The sequence below is a fragment of the Malaclemys terrapin genome, chromosome 10 (genome assembly GCF_027887155.1).
Source record: "Malaclemys terrapin pileata isolate rMalTer1 chromosome 10, rMalTer1.hap1, whole genome shotgun sequence".
Taxonomy (NCBI): domain Eukaryota; kingdom Metazoa; phylum Chordata; order Testudines; family Emydidae; genus Malaclemys; species Malaclemys terrapin.
In genome coordinates, this window is record NC_071514.1 from 80,627,042 (window position 1) to 80,649,045 (window position 22,004).

The 22,004-nt window shown below is 46.2% G+C and overlaps 1 protein-coding gene across 4 annotated transcripts in view; it reads left to right on the forward strand.

Annotated features, from left to right (window-relative positions):
- The window catches only part of RAI1 (retinoic acid induced 1), a 132,555-nt gene that overhangs the window by 39,241 nt on the left and 71,310 nt on the right, over positions 1-22,004 (forward strand). For 2 of the 4 annotated variants that reach the window (XM_054042639.1, XM_054042638.1), the window contains exon 2: positions 8,652-8,749. The gene's annotated coding sequence lies outside the window, so the exon portion shown is untranslated. Of the gene's footprint in view, positions 1-6,093; positions 6,162-7,238; positions 7,761-8,651; positions 8,750-22,004 lie in introns of those variants that run through there. The other 2 variants (XM_054042641.1, XM_054042640.1) reach the window with 2 other exon arrangements.

Sequence of the window (22,004 nt, forward strand, 5' to 3'; positions counted from 1 at the left end):
CACTCGAGGGTTTTTTGTTGTTGTTTCGGTGGCGTGGCGCTGGGGGGGGCGGGGGTTTGGGCGGCGCGGCCTGGCCTGGCCTGGCCTGGCCTGGCCCGGCGCTCGGGGGAGGGGCAGTTGGGTGGCGCGGCGCTCCGGGAGGGTGGGGGTTTGGGCAGCCCAGCCCGGTGTGGCGCTGGTGAGGAGCGGAGGTTTGTCCGGCACGGCGCTCCGGGGGTTTGGGCAGCGCAGCGCGGTGCTCGGGGTGGGGCAGGGGTTTGGCTGGCGTGGCGCTCCAGGGGTTTGGGCAGCCCAGCGCGGCGCTCGGGGGGTTTGGGTGGCCCGGCGTGGCGCTTGGGAGAGGGGGTTTGGGCGGCCCGGCCATGCACTCTGAGGGTTTGGGCGGCCTAGCACAGTGCTCGGGGGGATTTGGGCGACTCGGGGCGGGGGAGTTGGGCGGCCCGGCGTGGCAATCAGGGGACGGGGGTTTCGGCGGCCTGGCGCAGCGCTGGGGGGTTGGCGGCGCAGCACTCGGGGGTGGGGGCGGCGCTCTTCTTTTTTGCTTGGGGCGGCAAAAAAGTTAGAGTCGGCCCTGCTTTAACCATAAGCCACACTTGAATTTGGGGCACACGTGGAGCTGACCTGGCTTGTGAAATGAATGTGCTACCGTGTGGTGGTTGTCTTTTTTTAGTTTTGTTTTTATAAACTCAGATTCTTCTGAGCCACACAAACGTGAGGCAGCTACAGTATGTACAAAATACAGACACGTATCCCACTGCAGTGTAACACGGATCGAACTTAGTGAACATATTAACCTTGGCTACAATTAGCCTTTGCGGGATCACTACCTGGATGGAAAATCCAAGTTGGTGACAGAGGTGCAGCAAATTTTCCTACGTCACCTGGGGAATGTACATGATTTCCATTTTCCATCTAGAAATCCAACATACAGAGGTTTTATATTTAGCTAGAAATGGAAAATGTTGGTCCTTTCATTGCTAAGCTTTATGATGACCCTCTGTTCCCAAATGAAGATAGTGAACCCATACATTCAGTGGGATACCAGAGCAACTTCAGCATTAAAACTCATGAGAAATGAGTTTGACAGAGTTGTCTTCTGGGTTTTCTGCCCTTCTGTCTACCAAATCTTGCTTTGAAAAGCAAGCCCCCACCCTCTGTGACTAAAATCTGTAGAAGTCCTCAGAGCTTTTCCCAGCAGTATGTGGGAGTTTAACACGCACTGAGAAATGCTGAAATCCATTATCCATATATGCACTGGATATGTGAAGTTGATATGGGGCTTATCAACTTTGGTGGAAAGAAGCTGGTAGGTGTACATACTGTCATTTCAGAACCTGCTTTGCTAAAGGCTGGATTCACAAAGGGAGGACAGGGGTCATAGTTTTGGGGTTTTTTGTTTTTTTTCAAACATTAACCAAAAAAACTTGGCGTTCGGGTTTATTATTTATTTTCAAATTTTAATGAATAGTTTCAGTGCTAGATGCCAAGCTTCTATGAACCTGGCACCCATGTAAATAACAGCACAATCAGAACTTGTTTTCCTATCTAGGCCTTCATCTCATCTGACCATGATTTCTGGAGGTCCCTCTTCCATAACTCTCTAGATCTCAGAACTCCAGACTCCATTGTGTGCACAATACTGTTTCTTGCCATCTCGCGTGCAGCAAAAGCCATGACTGTATCACACCTATCCTCAAATGCCTCTACTGGGACTCTGTTCAGTTTACAATCAGGTTCAAAATTTCTCCCCCCGAAAATTTAGCAGGCCCAAGGACCAGAATGGGCAATATTCAGTGCTGCAGCAGTGACCGGTTTAAGGCCCAACACCTCACAATCCTGCAGAGTTAGAAAAGAGGGCCACACATGATTGGAAAGATCTGAAGCCGTTTTCTTGGTGACCACAACAGCTCCGAATCAGGGCCTTACTCAGACACTGCAATGCAACTCTTCATGTACGTCACGCCATTGATTCGGGGAGTAATTCTTGCTGTGTGGTAAAGATCGCAATCGGCAAAAGGCTTCGGGAGGGGTAAGATGAGCTGGGAACATCAGCGTCTCTTGGCATCCTTGTAGGGGCCGAGTTAGTTGCACAGCAGGTTTTCTGTGTGTGGTTTGTTCTCTCCTGTAACGCTCTGGTAAGGGATATGGGGAGTGGAGGCCCTTAGCTTTGCATCATGGTTTTCCAGTGTGCGAGTGTTGGGTATTAAACTCTCATGTTCAGGAGCTCAGTGCACAGGCACCTGCAGCCCCTAAAAGCTGTGCTGACAAAGTGCTGTGTGTTTTAATATGGACCCGTGAGAGGGAGAGCGAACCTTCCCTGTAAAGCACTCTCTTACCCAGTGCTTTGTAGGGAGAGTTAGGGTAGAGGATGGGCTTGTGGTTAGAGCCCAGGAATGGGAGGGAGGAGCCTTGGGCTGAGAGGCTGTGCTGTGCCCCGGGGGAGAGAGATTCTGGAGAGGCTGCCAGCACAACTTAGACCACTCCAGGGGCCTGTCTAAGTTATAGGAGACTGCCCAGAATCTCCACAGCACTGTGGGCTGTGGCCCTGCCCTCAACGTACCCTTAGGCCGAGGCTTATGAGGGGGGTCTTCAGAGGGCCTTATGGTTGTATGGCACCGTGCCTGACCCAGGAGAATGCTCCTGTGGCAGGAGACAGGTCTTTTAGGGCCCCTTTATGCCTCTTAGACCCTTTTATGAGGTGTAAAGAGGTTAGAACAGGCTCACCCCGGTTTCAAATCATGGCTCTGCCACTGACTTGCTGTATTATCTTAGGTATAATCTCCCTGTACTTCATCTTCCCCTGTCTTTTAAATGGGGTGAATAATCCTTATTCCCCCCGCCCCCCCCGCCCAGGAGTGTTGTGAGTCTTATTTCGCTAGTGTTTGTGAAACGCTTTGAGATCCTCAGGTAGGTGTGATTATCATCATAACGCTTTGCCGAGCCGAAAGCCGCAGTGCCGGGAACATGGCACATAGAAACGGACGAGGGGAAAAGAAAAGAAGTGAACTGCCAAAGCGGGGAAGTACATGGTTTCGTAAAATGTGAGGAGACAGTGAAATTTATGAAAAACAATTAATAGCTGCGAGGACCAAGGCTCTAAACCAAAACCTTGGGGAGAAAGGGAATGAAACGGCTTAAGATTGTTATTTTATTGCTTACCTTTTTAAAAAAAAAAAAAAATCTGCTAAATGCAAATAAGCATTCACACAGACGAGGGAGAGGGAGGAGATGGGAGGCATGCAGGGAAAAGTGAGTGGGATCTAGGTTTTGCATCGTTCGCTGAATTACTGGCAGGTCTTTTGTAACATCTGTTAAAAATAAAACAAACATTCATTTCCATTTCTTGCTGCCTGAGATGGCTTCTGCAAAAATTTCAACCTGTCCAGGAGTTTATCTGGAAAGTTCCCCTCCCTCCCCTCATGCCTCTTCTTCTCCAGGGGAGATTTCCTTCCTGGACTTCCCAGGGGCTCCATTAGCCCCACATTAAAGCCTTTTACTCTACTCTAGACTCTCCATTGAAGTAAAAGGAATTCTAATAAACCACTGGGAGAACTCTGCTATTCATTCTTTCCATGGAAACAAGGTACTGACTCAGAACAGAACTCCACTCAAGGAAGCCTGGGTCAAGGCAGAAGGAGACCAAGGAGGAATGGAGAGATGGTTTCCATTATAACAGACTCTTTGAGACAAATAGTCACTCCTCCCCCACCAACGCAGCCCTTCGGGGAGAAGGGGACCTGTTTGTGCTAAGTGGACAGGCTGTGGTCACAGGAGGTTGGATCATTAGCTGAGAATGTGACAAAGATTGTAAGGCTCATGAAGACAGCTGATTACCATATGTAAGGGTGTCTGCTCTCACCAGGTGTATAGATGGGGCCTGATGCTCCGCTCACTTATGGTGTAAATCCGGAGTAACCCCATTCAAGTCAGTGGTGTACAACTGGCGTAAGTGAGAGGAGCGTCAGGCTCATCGCCTTTTACATCCCATCCTACGCACACTCAAGTGAATGACAAAATTCCTGCTGACGTGTGTAGGTGCAGGCTCCATCCCTTAGGACTGGGGAGGAGCCTGTGATCACACTTGGACGTCAGCAGCAGTGGCGTAAGGAACTGCAGAAAGGAAGTCCTGGAAACTCAGTTTAGATCCTTCTGATGAGGACTGTTGAAATCCAAAGCCTCTACAGTGGCTTCCTCTGACGTGCTTCTGGTTCCACGTAGCCCCAGCTAGGCTGAAGCTGGAGTGCAGGATCTGAGTTGATTAGACGTAGGGGAACGCCTTTGAGGAAGGGACAGGTTGCGCAGAAAGTCTCCACTGGAATCAGCTGAGAGCTTGACGGCTGACAAATGAAGAAAATTAAAGTTATTTAAATGAGAAGCAGGTGCCGAGGCGCACTCATGCTGGACAAGGAAATCTGCTACGGATGGCAGAGAATAAGGCAGTGACTATGGTTGGAGGAGGGGGCCTAGGAGGAGCCGTCCAATAAGGTAACGGTTTGGCAAAAGGAGTTATGGAAAATGGGCAGATGCTCTGTCACCATTTGTCATCCTTCTTTGTAACAGTGTGAGAAGCTTAAAAGCAAAAGGGGAAGTTGTACCAGCCTGCACTGGAAGAAAGCTTGGACATTAACTGGCATTTCTGAAATCTGTGATGAGAATGACCATTGGGCTGATGTAATTCCTAGCTCTCCAGGAAAGATAGGTTTGGACACAGGTGTGTGTATATTAGAGCTACACAAATGAGTCCATGTAGTGGGGCGGGGGGAGGGAATGTGTGGTCCTGAGGCCGAATCCCTGTAGATATAATTTGCAGGTCACGAAAATAGTGAGTTGTGCCATCAATTTCTGGATCAGAACATGGGTGGTGAATACCGAGTGCTGTGAGGAGTCACAGAGGGAACAAACTCTAGTCAAAACAGTAAAAATGGGTGGCTTTAGCTACCTGAATATAAACTGAATGACACACGAGGACATGATTTGGAGAAACAATTTCTCAAGATCATGAGCTATTGGTTCATGGAACAGCTTGTTCTGGAAGAGGAGAGGTGACTCGTGACCTAATTCTGACTCATGCACAGGAGTTAGGCCAAGAAGTAAGGTGTGACTGGCCACAGATAACAGTGACCACAGATAATTAACATCCTTGCAGATGCAATCACACCAAGAGTTAACGCTCTGAGGATTTTTTTCAAAATGAGGAAGCTAGTAGAAAACAGCCTGAAGGACAAAGTTAGGAAGTGAAAATCCATAGGCTCAGCTTGGAGACTGCATAAGATACTTTATTGGCGTCAGAGAAGGGCTGAATATTCCCTACAAATAAGGAAGCAAAGGACAGGAAGTAAACAGTACAGCAAGATGGCAAGGTACAAGGGTTGATTCAAGCCAAGTATCCCTGAGAAAATGGAAATCCAGACTGAGTAATGATGATAGAACAGAACGTAAACTTTGTGAGGTTAGGTGTAAACTGGAGTTGAAGAGGAAATGTGCAGAACAAAGAGCCTATGACTTAAAGAGAAATGACAAGAAATGAATTCAATATCTGGGAACTAGAAAGCCCCATGGGAGACTCAGTGGAGCGCCCAGTCCATAGATCACAACCAGGGCAGTTACTGTTTGTAGGTGGCAAAGGTGAGACGCTGACAGAACTCAGGTGGCATTGTTCTAACAGCTTGAGAAATGATGGTGCAATGGGGATGTGTTACTTGAAGGGAATCCCTTGCCTCTTCTTAGCCTAGTGAACTCTGCCCTCTAGAGCTGGGTGTGGAACAAGGGGCCGTGATCAGTGTGAAGCAGGGAGGCGGGTCTTTCTGTACCATGCGCTAGAGTGTCTTATCGTTCTCTGTATTCATGGTACCTTGGCAATGGCGGTCATTTGCTTGGTGCTGGTTGCTGACCGTGGTAAGCAAGAGAACCGTAACCCACTGTTGCAAGATCTTGAAAATGAAGAAAGGGCTTTGTTTGATATCTCTGTGTGCTGCTTGAGCAGTACTCCAGGAACAAAGGTGGACCCCAACCTCCCATTCCTCGCAACTGGACGGTATAATTCACTTGGGGGCGCTGAAGGAGCTAAAGAATAGTCGTTACTCAAGCAAAACTTCCATTGGATCGGGCTCAGACAGCTGGAACGTATCATTAAAATAGCTACCGTACCAGTACACCAACGGGTAAGCAATGTTGAACCATAGTCAGCATTACCAAACCAAAAATCATGACGCAGACACCTCTGAAATCATGAGATTTTAAAAATAATAGATTTTGGATTGTTTTAATTTGCCTTCTGACTTTTGGGCCTTTAAGGTTCATGTAGTCAAGCCTTTCTCTGGAAGTGTGAGGGCTAGAAACTTAACTACAAAAGCTGAGATTCTCATGCAATCACATGATTCCAGGAGCTGGGGATTTAAGATAGCATGATAGAGTTGACAATACTGCATATTTTATGGGACTCAAAGGTGACATAAAAACTATAGACCAAGGAGCTGTATATCGGTACTAGAAAAAATATTTTTGTGATGAATTAACTAGTGTGTGTCTCCCTTCTACTTTATGGAATCAAAAATGTTCAGCTATGGGTCATAGCCCCTCTGCTGCTGAGTGCTAAAGGAGATTTTCTTTCAGGTTAAGTGGTAGGAAGGGATCTGTGTTTTTGGATTAAGAGGATCTGAGTGCTAGCCCCACTACTGCCTTGAAGTTCTGACTGGCTGGGGCGTACAGCAATGTGACACTTGTGAAGTCCTAAGTGACCAGGGATTTGTTATAGTTATATGTTAGAGAATAAACCAGCCCAACTGGGTCTGGAGCTAGGAGAATGCTTGGAGGAGCGGGGAGGAGGAGAAGACAGCTGGGAGAAGAACAGTTCCAAGGAGTGGGAAATTAGGTGGAGGAGGAGATACTTTGAATGACTGTGGACTTCATGGATGACTAATAGTCAAACCTTTGCCTTCTTATGAGGATTGATCTTTATTTATTGTTTGACCTCTGAATATATACAAAAAATAATAGTGAAAAGAAGGCTCCTATGTGACTCTACCCCATCATTCATCAACAGGGGGTTCCATGTGAAATTAAAAGCCAACAGACTGGAAATGGATCCCAGCGAATACTCTTTTTCATAATGTACGATTAAACCATGAAACTTGCTGCCATGGGAGATCATTGAGGCGAATAACTTAGTAAGGTTAAAAAAATAAGAGTAGCACTTGCAGAAGGGGATAATCAATCCTCATACTTCAGGGCATCGTCTGATCACCAGCTGGGGTCAGGCAGAAGTTCCCACTCTCCCCATGGGCGAGTATGACCCAAAGAACTGTAGCAAGAGGGTTTTACAACTTCCTCTGGGGCAGCCAGCATGGGACACCTGGAAGCAGGACACCTGGCTTTGGGGACCAATGGTCTGCAGTGTCACGGTGATTCCTCTGGTTTTGAAACTTTTCATAGGGATGTTGAGCTTCCTCTAGGCGAGGGGTAGGGCTCTTTGATTTCCTTTAACCTGGCAGTGCCTAACGTCCTTGTTTTTCTCATGATTTTTCATTTAGAAGAGGTGCATGGGGAAGGATTGCTTTTTGTTAATGCTCCCCTTCCCTCGTTCCAAACACAAAACCTAAAACCACCATGCAAGGAGATTAGCTGCCGTCAGATCTAATTTGCCAGCCACCGTCCACCTAAATCCCAACAGATGCGCAAAGCTTGGAGTCCGAGCTTCTGTATTTTTCCTGTCAGTCACTGCCTTGGCTGCAGCTGGCTACGCAGAACAGAGAAAGCTGCAGGTGTGATTTGTTCTCATTTCTCCGCCCCCCTCTCTGCCTCGCTCTTTCTTTTCCCAGCTACCTTACCCGTCCACCTATCTGATCATCGCATTCAAAAATGAAACACAGCCTCAGACCCCGAGACTCTTCTGTATCTCTCTGATGCAGGCTTAGTTCAGAGCTGGGATGTTTTGGTGGGTGGGTGTTTTTTGTTTTTGTTTTTTGTTGTTAATGTGACCACTTGAGACTGAGGAAGGAAAAACAAAAAACTATAAAGGAACCAGCAAGCTTCTTCCTCCTTTTCTGTCTTCCCTCTCTAGAGGATTAAGCCAAAAAAAAAAAAAATGTCTGCAGCTTTCTGTTGACCCTGCATGATGGCATTTTTGTGCTCTGTGTGCTGCCTCTGCTGCTGATTGCTATTCCTGGCACAAACACGCGCACACACACTCACCACACACAACCCTAGCATAGATCACACAGGCGAGGCAAGCCTGCTACCCACTCAATAATAATAATTAATAATAAAAAGACACACGTTGTCACTAGCCCCTCTGCATCTCTGGCCATCCTGTCCAATGACCTGACATCTCTATCGAGAGATCGGACAAACCACGCTCTCTGCCTTTCCTTTCCTTCCCCTCCACCCCCAACCCTCACCTCTCCCCTAGCTCCACCAAAGCACCCTCCTGTCTGGTGTAGCAGCCTGCAGCCAAACCCCCCAACCACTCCTACCACTGGCATTAAATTTTCAGGCTGGATGCTATAGGGCCGTTTCTAATTACCTTATATCCCCTAGTGGTCCATGAATAATGGCTACTGAAGGAGCTTAGAAGGGTTGCTGAGAAGGAAAGCAAAAAAAAAAAAAAAAAAAAAACCCGAAGTGTGCTATTTCTCACATTTTTTTTTCCTAAGGATCTAATCTGGCTACTGTGTTCTGGAAGAGGAGGAGGAGAGAGAAAGACAGCACGAGAGAGTGAAAGAGAGAGAGAGGAGCACAAGAAACATTGCAGGTATTGTTACCAGCTACATCTTTGTGCCTTTTTTTACTGGAGGGTCTGCAGAATGTTCTTTGGGAATTTCCAGCGCTTTTTCCTGATTTATTTTTCTCTCGTGCAACTTGCTGCCCTTTCCAATTGAGACTACACCGTACGTTTCTGGCATTGCCGAGTTTGTCTGTGTCCTGCTTGCAGTGTTTGGGGTTTGGGTGGTTTTTTTCTATAATTAAAAAAGGGGGTTGAATTTGTTGCAAATTTCTAGTGACTTTATTGGTAATGGGCGTCTGAACAAAGATACAGCTGAGACTCCAAATATTTGTGTGTGTGTGTGTGTGTGTGTGTACGACAGAGATTTCTTCATGTCACTTGTCTCACCCCCCACTTTTTGGAAGTTGAAATAATAATAAAAGCTGGGGGTTATAGATGAATATGGGAACGAGGTCTGTCAAGGAGGTTTTTTTTAGTGGTAGAGTTATTCATGTGCATGTTTTTCTACTTTAAAAAGTTCCAGCACTGATGAGCCCCAGCATCCCACAATCATTGCTGTTGTCTTTGTGTGCGAACCCTGATTTGATTTGTTGTCTTTCATTGATTTGGTGTGTATCAGGCGCGCCTGCCAGAAAAAATTGTTCTAGCCGAGATATGAGTAATCCCAGGATTTGCACATCTGGCTGGGTGTTCGGAAACCCCCTCCGTGAGACTTTCACATGCTCTCCTGCTCCTCCTTTCCCATGGCAAATTTATACAAAAACCGTCCATTGTCATTAAAAAACAACCCAAACAACCAACTCACAGCCCCCTTATAGAGATTTCACTTTTCAGAATGTGTATGTGAGAGAGACGGAGCGAGCGAGCTTTTGTTTTAAATAAAGAAATGGCAATGATTGAAAACATATGAATAGGATGCAATGCAGAATGTGTGTGTATGGCGCGGGGGGGAGGGAGCAGGGGGTTGGAAAAGTGCTTATACTACAGAAGCAGCGCTTGAATGACCGTGTAGTACATGACAGCCAAGGGGGGCTGTCCATTCTCTATCATTACTGAGCAGCTCACAGGGGCTTGCGTGTGTGTGGAATGGAATTTGATTTTTTGAATGCAAAGAATGATTTTTGCAACTGTCGAACTAGCAGAGGAAAACTGGAACTGAAGTGGTACATGAAATCAGATCCATTCAAACTTTACTGCCTGATATTGTTACAAAGCCAGCTCGTAGTAATTGGAGGGAAAAAAAAAAAAAAAAAAAAAGCTAGAAGAGAGAAATGCGTGAAAATTGGGAACCAAAAGTACAGCGTGAGCCCATGGACTTTGAAACCTTATCAGCCAGAGAAAGGTGGTGATTGAGATGCTAATACTGAGACCGTATCCAAGTGTGGCCACCGTTCTGGATTTTATTTTTGTGCAGCAATAAAAATCTGTTAAGTGCCTTGGGAGGGGTGAACTCCTTGGAGCACGTCTTTCAAAATAAAATAAAACATTCCTACAAGGCTCTGCCTGCTCCCCCCACCCCACCCCCTGCTTGTTTTGTTTGTTTGTTTCCAAGGGGAGAAGAGTCTGGGGGTTGGGCAGGGCGGGGAGAAAGCATGGGGGCGGAGAGTCGATTTAAATTGGACTTAATGGATTCCCAGGGCAGCTCTTTTAGATGAAAGTCAAAATAAGAGCCAAAGTGAATCTCAGCAGACCTGTCTCTTGCATTAAAGATGCAGCGTTCCTCCTCTTTCCCCTCCCTTCTTTTTTTTTCTTTAAAAGGAAAAAAAAAAGTGTTAGCCGTACAGAAGAGAGTGGAGTTTCTAGGCCTATAATGAGAGCTCTAATTGAAGAACTTACAGCCTCTTGGGATAGTCTTTACTGATCACTGCTTTTGTTATTCCTGCCTCAGTCTGGGGTTTTTTTGTTTTTTTTTGGTGTGTGTGACAGACACGGGCAATTTTTAAACCCCCCACTTTGGCTCCTGGCAGGCAAGGTGCCCCCGTACACAGCCAGGGCATCTCCTCAGTGTAAGTGGCCCAGTACGCAGGCTATCTTCAGTTTGGATAGGCTTGGCGTTTTCTGACGGACGCACCACGGTCAGCTACGAGACTGGGATTCAATAACTCTGGGATTCAAAGGGTTAAAAATAGGCTATCTCCGTGTCTGAGTATCCTTCAGGCTCCGTGGGACACTGAGGGCCAGGTTCTGATCTCAGTTAGAGTGTCGTCACTGAGGTCAGGGTAACTATGATGAGACTCGAGCCACGGGCCCCTGCTATATGCACGCACCCTTTCTGAGGCCGAGCAGTGGAGGTGACTGTAGGAGCTGGGACCCAAGCGGTAGCAAAGCTTCTATTGGGTACATAGGCTCAGATCCTCGGCCTCACCAAGTCTGTTTTTCCCCAGTGGAGCAGTGCAAAGCAGTCTTAAAGTTCTCCTAAGCGGCCAGCTGAGGATTCCCCTTGTGTTCAGGAATTCACCAGTGGCATAGAGCTGGCACGGCCAACTGCCAGCATAGGAGGCGTGTCAGGGGTGCGACTGGGGAATGGGAGTAAGGCTGGAGTTGTGCCACCATCCCAGGGGCTATTACGGCTGCAAGCAAACTGTAGCAGCCCTGAGACTGCTCTAAAGTTGTGTCAACGGCCAAACTGGCCCTGGGCTGGCCCCGGGATTGGAAGGGGGAGCAAAAAGTTGGGGTACAGCCACCTTTGCCCCCTTCTCAGGTTCTGCGCTGAGCAGAGATCAGTCACAGCTGGGGCGAGGGGGATCGAGCCCATAATGTAGGACTCGGTTCACTGTTTTATTTCTCACTGTGATCTCTTCCTCCCATCTAATAATATCTGCCCCTTTTGGGGGGAGTTGTCTCTAGGGGATTGGAGGACCTCTTGAAGAACCATAGACACCACTCCTGCCCCTGCTGTGAGCACATGCCAGATCTCTTTTGCTGCGTGGTCATATATTTGTTTGGATTAATTTAAGGGGTCTTCCGGGAGTATCCTTGTCACCGCCAATGTGATTCTGTCCTTCCCCCCCGTGCTCCTGGTGTCCCTCACCCAGGCACTGCTTGACAGCCAACTTGGCCAACGAGGAGTATCCAATGGGATCCCCTAAGATGCCTAGTAATGCAGCTCCTTAATCAACTAGAGATTGCTTCTGAGTCTCCATAGCATTTGCATCCCCTTTGCCACTCTGGGTAAAAACGGGACCAAATCTGGGAGCTGAACTGGCATCTCCTGAAGAGCAATGCAGACCGCAATTACTAGGCTGGTCGGGTTGTGTGTGGCAGAGGGGCTTGCCTGATAAGGCTCCTAGGTGTGCCAGTTCTTAAGCCCCACTGACTCACTCCGCTTTTGTTCCTCTCCCACCACTAGAAACCTTTTGCAGCTCCAATCAAGATGTAGATTTAAAAATCAGGAGAGCAATCGGCTCTTGCTCCGTGGTATTTGCAGTTTGCAAGGCTGCAGACTTACATAATACAGGGAGAAGGGGAAAGGTTGGTGCTTAAACGCTTCCTTAGAAATACCATCGATAGGTAGGTTTAGAATGAAGGGAAAGCAGTTAACCTAGACTTCAGCTCACTTAAAGAATTGCATATTGACATTCACAGTGATGCATCAGAAACTACAGAGTCTATATCATTGGTCCCTGTCCTTCCATTACAGGGTGTCACAATCGTGGAGTTGGGTTTAATTTCAGGCACTGCTGTACAAAATAATACTACTTAGTGCCTGTCATGTGACAATCTCAAAGCATTTTGCAAAGACTAATGCTGTGTCTACACTGCAGCTTATGTCGGCTTATGTTGCTCAGGGGTGTGAATAAACCACCTCCTTGAGACAGACAAGTTACACCGACATAAACACCAGTGTGGACAGCGCTTCTCCCACCAACATAGCTATGCCTCTCGCAGAGGGGCTTTTATTATGCCGATGGGAGAGCTGTCTCCCGTAAGCATAGAGCATCTTCACCAGATGTACTGCAGCACTGTATGTGTAGACATGCCCTGAGCCTCTCAGCCTCCCTATTAGAGTTCTACTCCTTTGACTCGGAAGCAGGAACTCCACTTTTGTGTCATCACTATAGAGCTCCAGTATAGGAAAACCTCTAGTTGGGCACCTGCCTGACATCGCCTGCGGGGATTGCGTAGGCATGTGAGCTACAAGAACCTGTCCTTCAACAGCTCTTCAGCTTTTGATTGTCTTTTAAGGACAAATTTGAGTCAATGGCTAAACTCCCGTTGACTTTAATGAGTCCAGTGTTTGGCCCCAGTGTCTCTTGTGGTTAATGCACGGAGAGGAGGCGTCTGAACTCAGACCTTCTGTTCCTGGCCAGGCCACTGACCCTCTGGGTGATCTTCAGCGATTTGCTGGGTCGCTCTGTGTCTCAGTTTCCCCATCTATCAAATGGGCATTGTAGCACCTAATTAGGCCCGAGGTAGGCAATACACGTTTGTCAAACCCTTCGAGAACTCTTGAGGAAAATCCCACAGAAGGGCAGACTGTTCGGATAAGAAGAATCCTTTCCCCTTCTGCTACTTTCCACTCTCTCCTCTTCCCTAGCATCTTGAGAGTGTCAGAAAAGCACAAGCAGGCTGAGGCCGAGAGGAGAAAGCTTCTTGTGGCTTAAGTGCATCTCCCTGATTGAAACGGGGGTGGGAGGTGTTGGAGATAGCCAAGCTCCTGTCACTGGACCAGGACACGTACTGCTCCCCCCATGAAAGTGATCGCTAAAAGCCAGCGTTCCATCAGTCCCAGCCTCTTGCAGCAGCAGCACTCTCTGAAGGCTCGCACTCTGCCGCACAGAAGAAAACAAGTGAGAAGAGTGGGAAGGAAAGAGAGAGCCTTTGCAGCAGGCAGTCAATAATTGTAGTCAGGCAGTGCCTGTTAAGTTCCCACATCACACTTTCACTGAGAGAGAGAGAGAGAGACGTTGTCCTATGCTCCGGACCCGTGGAATAGGTGGAGGATGCAGGATAAGCAGCAATTGCAAAGGATGTGATGCTGGCCTCTAGCTATGTGTGCTCCTTGCCTACAATATGCTTGAGTTTCCTGCTGCGTTACTTATGACTTGATGTAGGTGAACCTTTCAACTCCCTGTCCTTGGGGAACAGCCAGGCTGCAAGGAAGGTGTCAACAGCCTTTGCATCACAGCTGGGGAAAAAAATGTTTCTCCTTTCTGCCCTCTACCCCCCTCCCCCCGCCCCTGTGGAAAAGGTGATCTTGAATGTTTAAAAAACAAAACACCTCAAGTCTCCCTTATGTGTCCCAGTTGTAGCAAAAGCCAAGGCAAAATATCAAGGAGTTTTTTCCTTTTATGCAGCGTTTGAGATTGAAGATACACTAGTGGAAAGGGGAAGACCAGAGCAGCAAGGCAAATGGAAATCTTAAAGGAGATTCTTTCCTTTTTGTCCCCAAGGAGATCAGCCCAGAAAATGATCCACCTGCTAATTAAAATTATTATGTCTTGATTGAGACATTCTTGCTTATATCCCAGTTGCCTACAAGAAGTTCGGGAGTGGACAGAGAAATTCCTATCATATATCTAGATGGATGGATATAGAAAATAGATTATCTATCTATTTAATCTAATCACAAGCATAAAAGAAATAAAAAAATGGAGGGTGCCATATATAAAATATCTATATCTATCTATATAGCTATCTTTTAGTAGCATTTGGTTATATATAAAAAGATTATACATCGTTAAAGAACGAGCCAAATCCTTCTGTTGAAGTCAGTGGAGATACATTGGAGATTCATTTGGCCCATTGTGTAGTGTTTAGTATGTAGGGACTATGCTGTAGCACTGCCTTATTTGAAACAAGAGTTATTCAGATCCATTTGTGGTGGCTGCATTATACCCAAGTGGGTGGGGAAAGCAAAAATCACAAATGGTTATGTCACTGGGGCTAAAGCAATGTAAATAGGCATAAATATGTCAACCCGTGCATGATTTACACCACACCTGCCAATGAGAATGTTGTAACAGGGTAGATTTATATGGGGTGGTGAACAGGGGTGTGAGTGTGTGTGAGTGAAAGTGAAATTTGTTCCATTAAGGGACCTAACTTTGCAGTCCTGATGCAAAAAGAACTCCCGTTGAGTTCAAAGGGGTGTAGGGTCATGCCTTATAAATGTGGTCCAAATTCAGTCCTGGTGCAAAGAGGCTAAACTCTGGTTAGCCCCAGGTTTTACTCTCACATAAAACCTGAGCTGAAACAGGGCTGGTGTCATTTTAATTTGGAATATCATCTTCAGCAAAACCCCTGGAGTTTTGGGGGTTATTTTTTGCTTTCTTACAGTCAGACTTTGCTTCCTTCCCTTTAACTGCATCTCCATTGTTAGTCACTGCTTGATGTCTCACCAGGGGATACCTTTTTTGCTGCATTTATGGTAATGGCTAAACCTTGCTGTTGTGCTCACTACCTGTGTTTGTGTAGTCCCAGCTGTTGGATAGTAGGAGAAGTTTAAATATTGTGCACCTAGTTTTCATGTATTTTAAACAACAGCCCCTTTCCAGCACTCTGGTAGTGTAAAAGGGCCTTAAAGTGAGTGTAAATTACACCAGCAGGGCACTGCCCTTAGGCCTGATCTACACAGGGAAATTGGCCAGAATCCCTATGGTGGAATAAGCTATTCCAGAATAGCTCCTTGTGGGGCCGCGTGTGGACTCTATCCAGAATAGAAGGTCTGAAAGAGCCAGTCCAGTCCATGTCCCCATGTAGACAAGGCGTTCTTGCAAATGAAAATTTAACACTACATTCAGTAGACAAGAACAATTGCTTTAAAAATGGTTCTGCCTATTGACTGCTAAAATTAATGCATCGCTAATGTTCTAACACCTGGCTTATTGCTGAGCTGGGGGGAGGGGCATGATTTAATCCTGTAATACTGTATCCCTCCCCAGGACTGTTGAGATATAGGCCACAGAACACTGTATTCACCAAATAGCGTGACCTTCACCATGGCTCTTACTATATAAACTACAGAACTGCATAGTCCTATAAAACCATGTCCTTCACCATGACTATTGCTAGATGATCTCTAGAACAGTATAGTCTGTAATACTATGGCCCGTCACCAGGACTGTTGCCTAATGCGCTTGAGAAAAGTATAGTCCTATAATACCATGACCTTCAGCGTGACTATTGCTATATGAGACACACAACAGTAGAGTCCTCTAATACCTTGTAATTCACTGTGACTATTGTGATGTGATCCACAGAACAGTCCTGCCCTGTATTATGTTGTGTCAGATTTTAAGACTGTTTGGCGTTAGCATCCTCTCTATCTGTTGTCTGGCTTCTGAGCAAGGACTAATGCCACTGGGGAAAAAATGTGAAACCAAGCAAGGAGCTGAAGAGAAAATGGACAAGAGATAAGAGAGGATACGGGCAAAGGGAGAAGACCAAGAGAAGACAAAAGAAAGTAGGGAGAAATAAAGCAATCACTGACAGGGAAGGAAAAGAGAAATGAAGGCCTTGCAGAACTGATGCCCATGAAGAGACCCCAGTTTGGTCCAGCTCAGATCTGATGATGCTGGATTTTGGAGGTGGGGGTGTAAATTTGAATTAAGTGAGGAGATCTTTAAGGCTTCAGTGGGAGTGTAGAGATTGATCTACTTGAAATCAATCTGGGCACCTACTCTGTAGTGAAAAAAGAAATTTTCCCCTGCAGATGTTAATAACATGGTCCAATGGAGTTGTCTCCCTTCTGAAGCCAGAGAAAGGGTATAATCACTGCTATTCGATATGGGTAGTTGTAGACGCCTCATCTGTGCATTGGTGCCATTTGTTATTGTTGTTCTATTGCAGCAGTGCTGTGAGGTCCCAGTGAGGATGGGGGCCACATTGTGCCAGGTACTGTACAAACACATACAAAGTGCCCGGACCCAGAGAGGTTACAATCTAAGAAGCAAAGCAGAGGACCAAGGAATCATAGATTAATCACAATAGAGGCCACAGTGAGGCATTTAAGCGGTTTTATGGCTGTTTCATATGAAAATTAAGCGAGCCCTGTAATAATACTGTAGAAATATCTTCCCTCCCTTTATCTTTGCTCCTTGGGCATGCAGGATATAGTACACCAAAGTGATACCCTGTAGGAGGTTGTGAACATGCCTGTTTCCTTCGGCTGAATGCTGCTGTAACATTTAGACAGCACCTTTCACACCAAAGGACCACTTCCGAAACTTTTCATGTGCAAGAGACAGTTACCCCACTGCTTAAATGCATCTGCTTCTTGAGTGGAAACAGACACTGTTTAAAAGCTCATAACAACACTGCTAAACAAAACAGGAAGTGAAGAGCTGTATACCCCATTGAAACTAGGGGTGGGATTTAGGTCAAGTCAGTAGTGGCTTGGGCTCTGAACGTACATTCTGCGCTCAATCCTGAAAGATACTGACTGCTGCGTCACTCCCTCAACTCCAGCTGATTTCAGTAAGGATTGAGAGCCTTTAGCACCTTGCAGCAGTGATTGGTGGGGGGTGGATAGGGATGAGTTCCCATTTAAGTGCATGGCAAACCCCGCTGACTTCAATGGAGCCGGATCAAACCCTGAATGAGTATCCAGCACCCAGCAGGTGCCAGCTCCATCTGCAGCATTTGAGAGCTGAATTCTAGGAGATTCACAGATTAACTGGGCTCTCTTGTGTTTGCATATATTGCCTGCATTATAAGTGAAATCCCTACCCGAACGCCTCAGGCAGAGAAATGGATGGAGTATGTATTCGATAGAAAGAAAGGGGGCGGGGGGGAATTCCTCTGGCTGGTTTTCTAGCCGTACAATAAATGTAAAAAAAAACCCCATGCATGTAAAGAAGTAGGGGCCATACTCAGTGCAGTCGTTTCAGGAGCCGATCTACTGTGAAGATGTAAAGGGTTCTGTGATGCCTCCATATTAGCTGGTTAACCCTACCCCTTCAATATAAACATCAGGGTGGACAGTGAAGCCATAAGGAGGCTCTGTTGTATAAATTTGCCTTTTTTTTTTAATGTTCTGAAGTGGATGTATTGCACTGTAAATTTTTTTCCCACTTTAACAAACTGCTTTAGTTAATGTGTGGGCAGAATGTAGATGTTCTTGTAACCTTTTGGTAAAGAGACAAAGAGATATAAAAGGGTCCCAGGAGGGAACAGGGTTTTGCAGTCACTGTAATGTGGGCTGTGAGGATATAGCATACCAATGGTCTTACTCTGAAAGAGACGCTCTCCCATTAGATCTCCCTTTATAAAATCCAAAGCAGAAAGTCATAGTGCCAGGCCCTCTGGGAGGTCTTTAAGGTGCAGCTGTAGACATCCAGAGCAAGCAGCTGAAGCCCAGCTGGTGACGGGATTCTGTTGATGTTGGTTTGTTTTTGTTTCGCTGGGTTTTCTTCGCAGGGGACATGATGCAAAGCCATCAGGAGAGATTTCAATTTGCAGGAGGAGCCAGGGATGAATGAGTCCAAGATAAGAGACATTTGTGGGTCTTGGAAGGGAAAGTTCACAACTGTTTGCAGGAGGGACTGCGAGATTGATTAGGAGGCACATTTTAGGAGCAAGCGTTTTCAGGCAATCTGCAGCGCAGCAGTTGGCATTTGAGATAAGGTTTGCAGGAGTGTTCGGAACAGCACCTAATAGATCAGGGAGAGGCGCGTATGTGCTCGTTTTCATGAAGGAGCAGGCTAGTTTCTCCTCTCAGTTACACCCATGTAAATCAGAAACGGTTCCGTTGATTTCAGTGGCGTCACTTCCAATTTACTCTGGGTGTTAATGAGAGCAGCATATGGTCCCATGGCTTTCAGAACCTTTTCCTTTTTCCCCTCCTCAGCAGCCTGTGCCACATATCTGCAAACAGCTGTACGAAGAGCAGAGATCATTAGCTGGAAGGATCAGATGGGCTCATTTCTTAAAAGGATTGTCTGATTTCTCTATTGATCAGGTTGATTTAGAAGGGGTAAGTGGGTCGGGGGGTCATAAATTATCATTTGAAGGGGGGGTAGAGACTGTGCTGCACTTAGCCGCAGTGGTAAGGAAAGGAACGTATCTATTTGTAGGGACTTGAATGGTTGTATGCTGTGGCTGCCATGCAATTTAGGTCTCCTACACGTTTTAACTGGTGTTAAGGAACCGTATTTAAACTCCGTTAAACAGTGTTTTGGTTAAACTAGTTTCTGCAGTTTGGCTGGCCAAACAGACAGGGGAAAACGTAATTAGATTTGCATTTAGATGGGGTTTTAAAAGCCACTGTATTATAATTTTGAATGCATACGCTGTACACATAATGCACACGGAATCGTTTGCAAAATAACTCCAGCGTGTGTGAGCCATGAAGTCACATGCTGGGGTCTAACATTGCAGGAATTCCTGAGAGACTTGTGGTCTCTCCTTGGTCTCTCTTCCCAGGGAAGGAAGGATGATGATGTGGTTTACAGCAGCCAGGAGCACTATGTACTATCCCTGACTTTCCCGCAGAAACGTTTTGGGTGGTCTTCGGCAAATAACTTAACCGTTCTGTGCTTCAGTTTTCCTGGCTGTAAAATGGGGATAATCTTCATCATAGGTCTTAACAGTGTTGCCAACTCTCATGATTTTATTGCGGTCTCATGATATCTCACAATGTTTTTACTAAATCCCCAGCTCCTGGAGTCAGGTGATTACATTAGATCTCAGCTTTCATTTAAAAATTTTTTTCTAGCCCTTAAGGTTGCAGGAAAAAGGTGGAAAACCCCAAGAGCTCAAAAACCAGAAGACAAATAAAAAGAACACAACATTTATTATATTGTAATAAAATCTCATGATTTTTTGAGCCAATTTTGTCTTTTGGCTTTGGGCCTGACTCATGATTTTTGAAGGCTGGGGACTGGCGACACTGAGATGATAGTGCGGCAACATGAATATTTGCAAATCGTGTTGAGATCCTCAGATGCAGAAGTGCAAAGTGTAATGATTATTCACTCAGGTAACAGCTACTGTAGTACAGGATGTCACAGACAGATTTCAATGACGTTACCAGGCACTAACATATCTATATCTAGCTGTCTGTCATGTGTCTAGAGCAGCCATCATCATAGTATGTGGGCGAAGCCAGTTCGTGTTCATTGCTTTTTCAGTGCTGGGTCCTGTGCCACTGAAGTTTTGACGTCAGTGTGATGAGAATCAGGGCAAGTATTGCTGGAACGACAGTTGCGTGCGACTCTCTGGGTGATTAAAAATAAAGATCATCAGACGGGGCTTCGTTTTAGTCCTCTTCTGTATGCACGTTGTACAGCTTAGGTTACCTAGGATGTGTGTGTAGTTTTTTCTTTGGCCGCGGTAGGTCTTTTGGGGTAGCAACCTGTAGTAGTTCAGAAGAGAAGAAAAAAAAAGTGTGATGGGGCAAATTACAGCTGTTTCCAGTATTCCGCCACCATGGCAATTGTCTTCCATAGAGGAGAGTTTTTTGTTATAAATTCATAGATTCCAAAGCCAGAAGAGACCATCCAGTCTGACCTGCTGCATACCACAGGCTATAAAACTTCCCCAAAATAATTCTTAGAGCAGATTTCATCTTGATTTAAGAATTGCCAGTGATGGAGAAGCTACCATGACCCTTGGTAAGTTGTTCCAATAGTTAATTACTCTCACCGTGAAAACTTGACAACTTATTTCCAGTCTGAATTGGTCTAGCTTCATCTTCCAGCTCCCTTTCTCTGCTAGATGGAAGAGCCCATTAGCAAATATTTGTTCTTCAGGTAGATACTTGGAATCATAGGGTTAGAAGGGACCACAAAAGTCATCTATTCCAGCCCCCTGCCAGGAATCAGGATTTGTTGTGTCTAAACCATCAAAGACAGGTGGCTCTCCAGCCTCCTTTTGAAAACCTCCAGTGAAGGAGCATCCACAACCTCCCTAGGCGGTCTGTTCCATTGTCCTACTGTTCTAACTGTTAGGACGTTTTACCTGAGATTTCATCTAAATCTGCTCTGCTGTAGTTTGAACCCATTGCCTCTTGCCCTGCCTTCTGTGGCAAGAGAGAACAACTTTTCTCAATCTTTGCTATGGCAGCCTTTCAAGTATTTGAAGACTGCATCTCCTCTTTTCACCGTTCCTTCAGCCTTTGCTTGTATGGCTTGCATTCCCTCCCCTTGATCATCTTTGTCGCTCACCTCTGGATCCTTTCCAGTTTCTCTACATTCTATACATTGGTGACCAAAATTGGACACAGTTCTCCAGCTGAGGACTAACCAGCGCCAAGTAGAGCGGTACTATCACCTCCCGTGACTTGTATGCTATGTCTCTGTTAATGCAACCCAAAATTGTATTTGCTTTTTTTTTTTTTTTTTTGGCAACAGCATCACATTGCTGACTCATGTTGAGGTTGTGATCCACTACAACGCCCAGATCTTTCTCAGCAGTCAGCTGCTGCCAAGCCAGTTATCCCCCATTCTGTATTTGTGCGTTTGGTTTTTCTTCCCTAAGTGTAGTTCCATATATTTGTCTTAGTTGAATTTCATTATGTTGTTTATAGCCCAGTTCTTCAATGTATCAAGATCCCCTTGAATTTTAGCTCTATCCTCCAAAGTGTTGGCAAACCTTCCCCCGCCCCCCAGCTTTGTGTCATCTGCAAATTTGATCAGGATGTTCTCTGTTCCTACATCCAGGTCATTAATAAAGATGTTAAATGACACCGGACCCAGAACAGATCCCTGTGGAACCCCACTTGAGACCTCCCTCCAGTCTGACATCATTCCACTAATAGTTACTCTTTGTTCTTCTTCGAGTGCTTGTGCATGTCCATTCCAATATAGGTGTGTGCGCATCCCAAGCACAGTTGCAGGATTTTTTTCCCCTAGTGGTATCCGTTGGGTCGCCTCCAGCGCCCTCTGGGGCCGCGCGCTCATAGAGCCAGTATAAAGGGCCGTGCCAATGCTACTCCCCTTTAGTTCCTTCTTACCGCCCATGACGGTTGCTGGAATCCCGCATTGCTCAGGCAATCTTTCTCCTAGTGGTTTTTTCTCAAAGGACTGGAGAGAGTGTGCCAGCAAGTTAGCGATCCCATTTCTCCCTGGGACCTGAACCTTGTCCTGGCAAAGCTTATGGGGTCCCTGGTCGAACCACTGGCAACGTGTTCACTGTTACACCTTTCCTGGAAAGTGGCCTTCCTAGTAGCCATCACTTCGGCCTGCCCCAATATATGGTGTTCTTCAAGGGCAAAGTCCAGTTATGATCTCACCTGTCATTCCTCCCAAGGGTGGTGTCACAATTCCACTGTGGCCAAGCAGTCTCCCTGCCGGTATTCTACCCTAAACCGCATGTGAATAGAGAGGAGCAGCACCTCTAT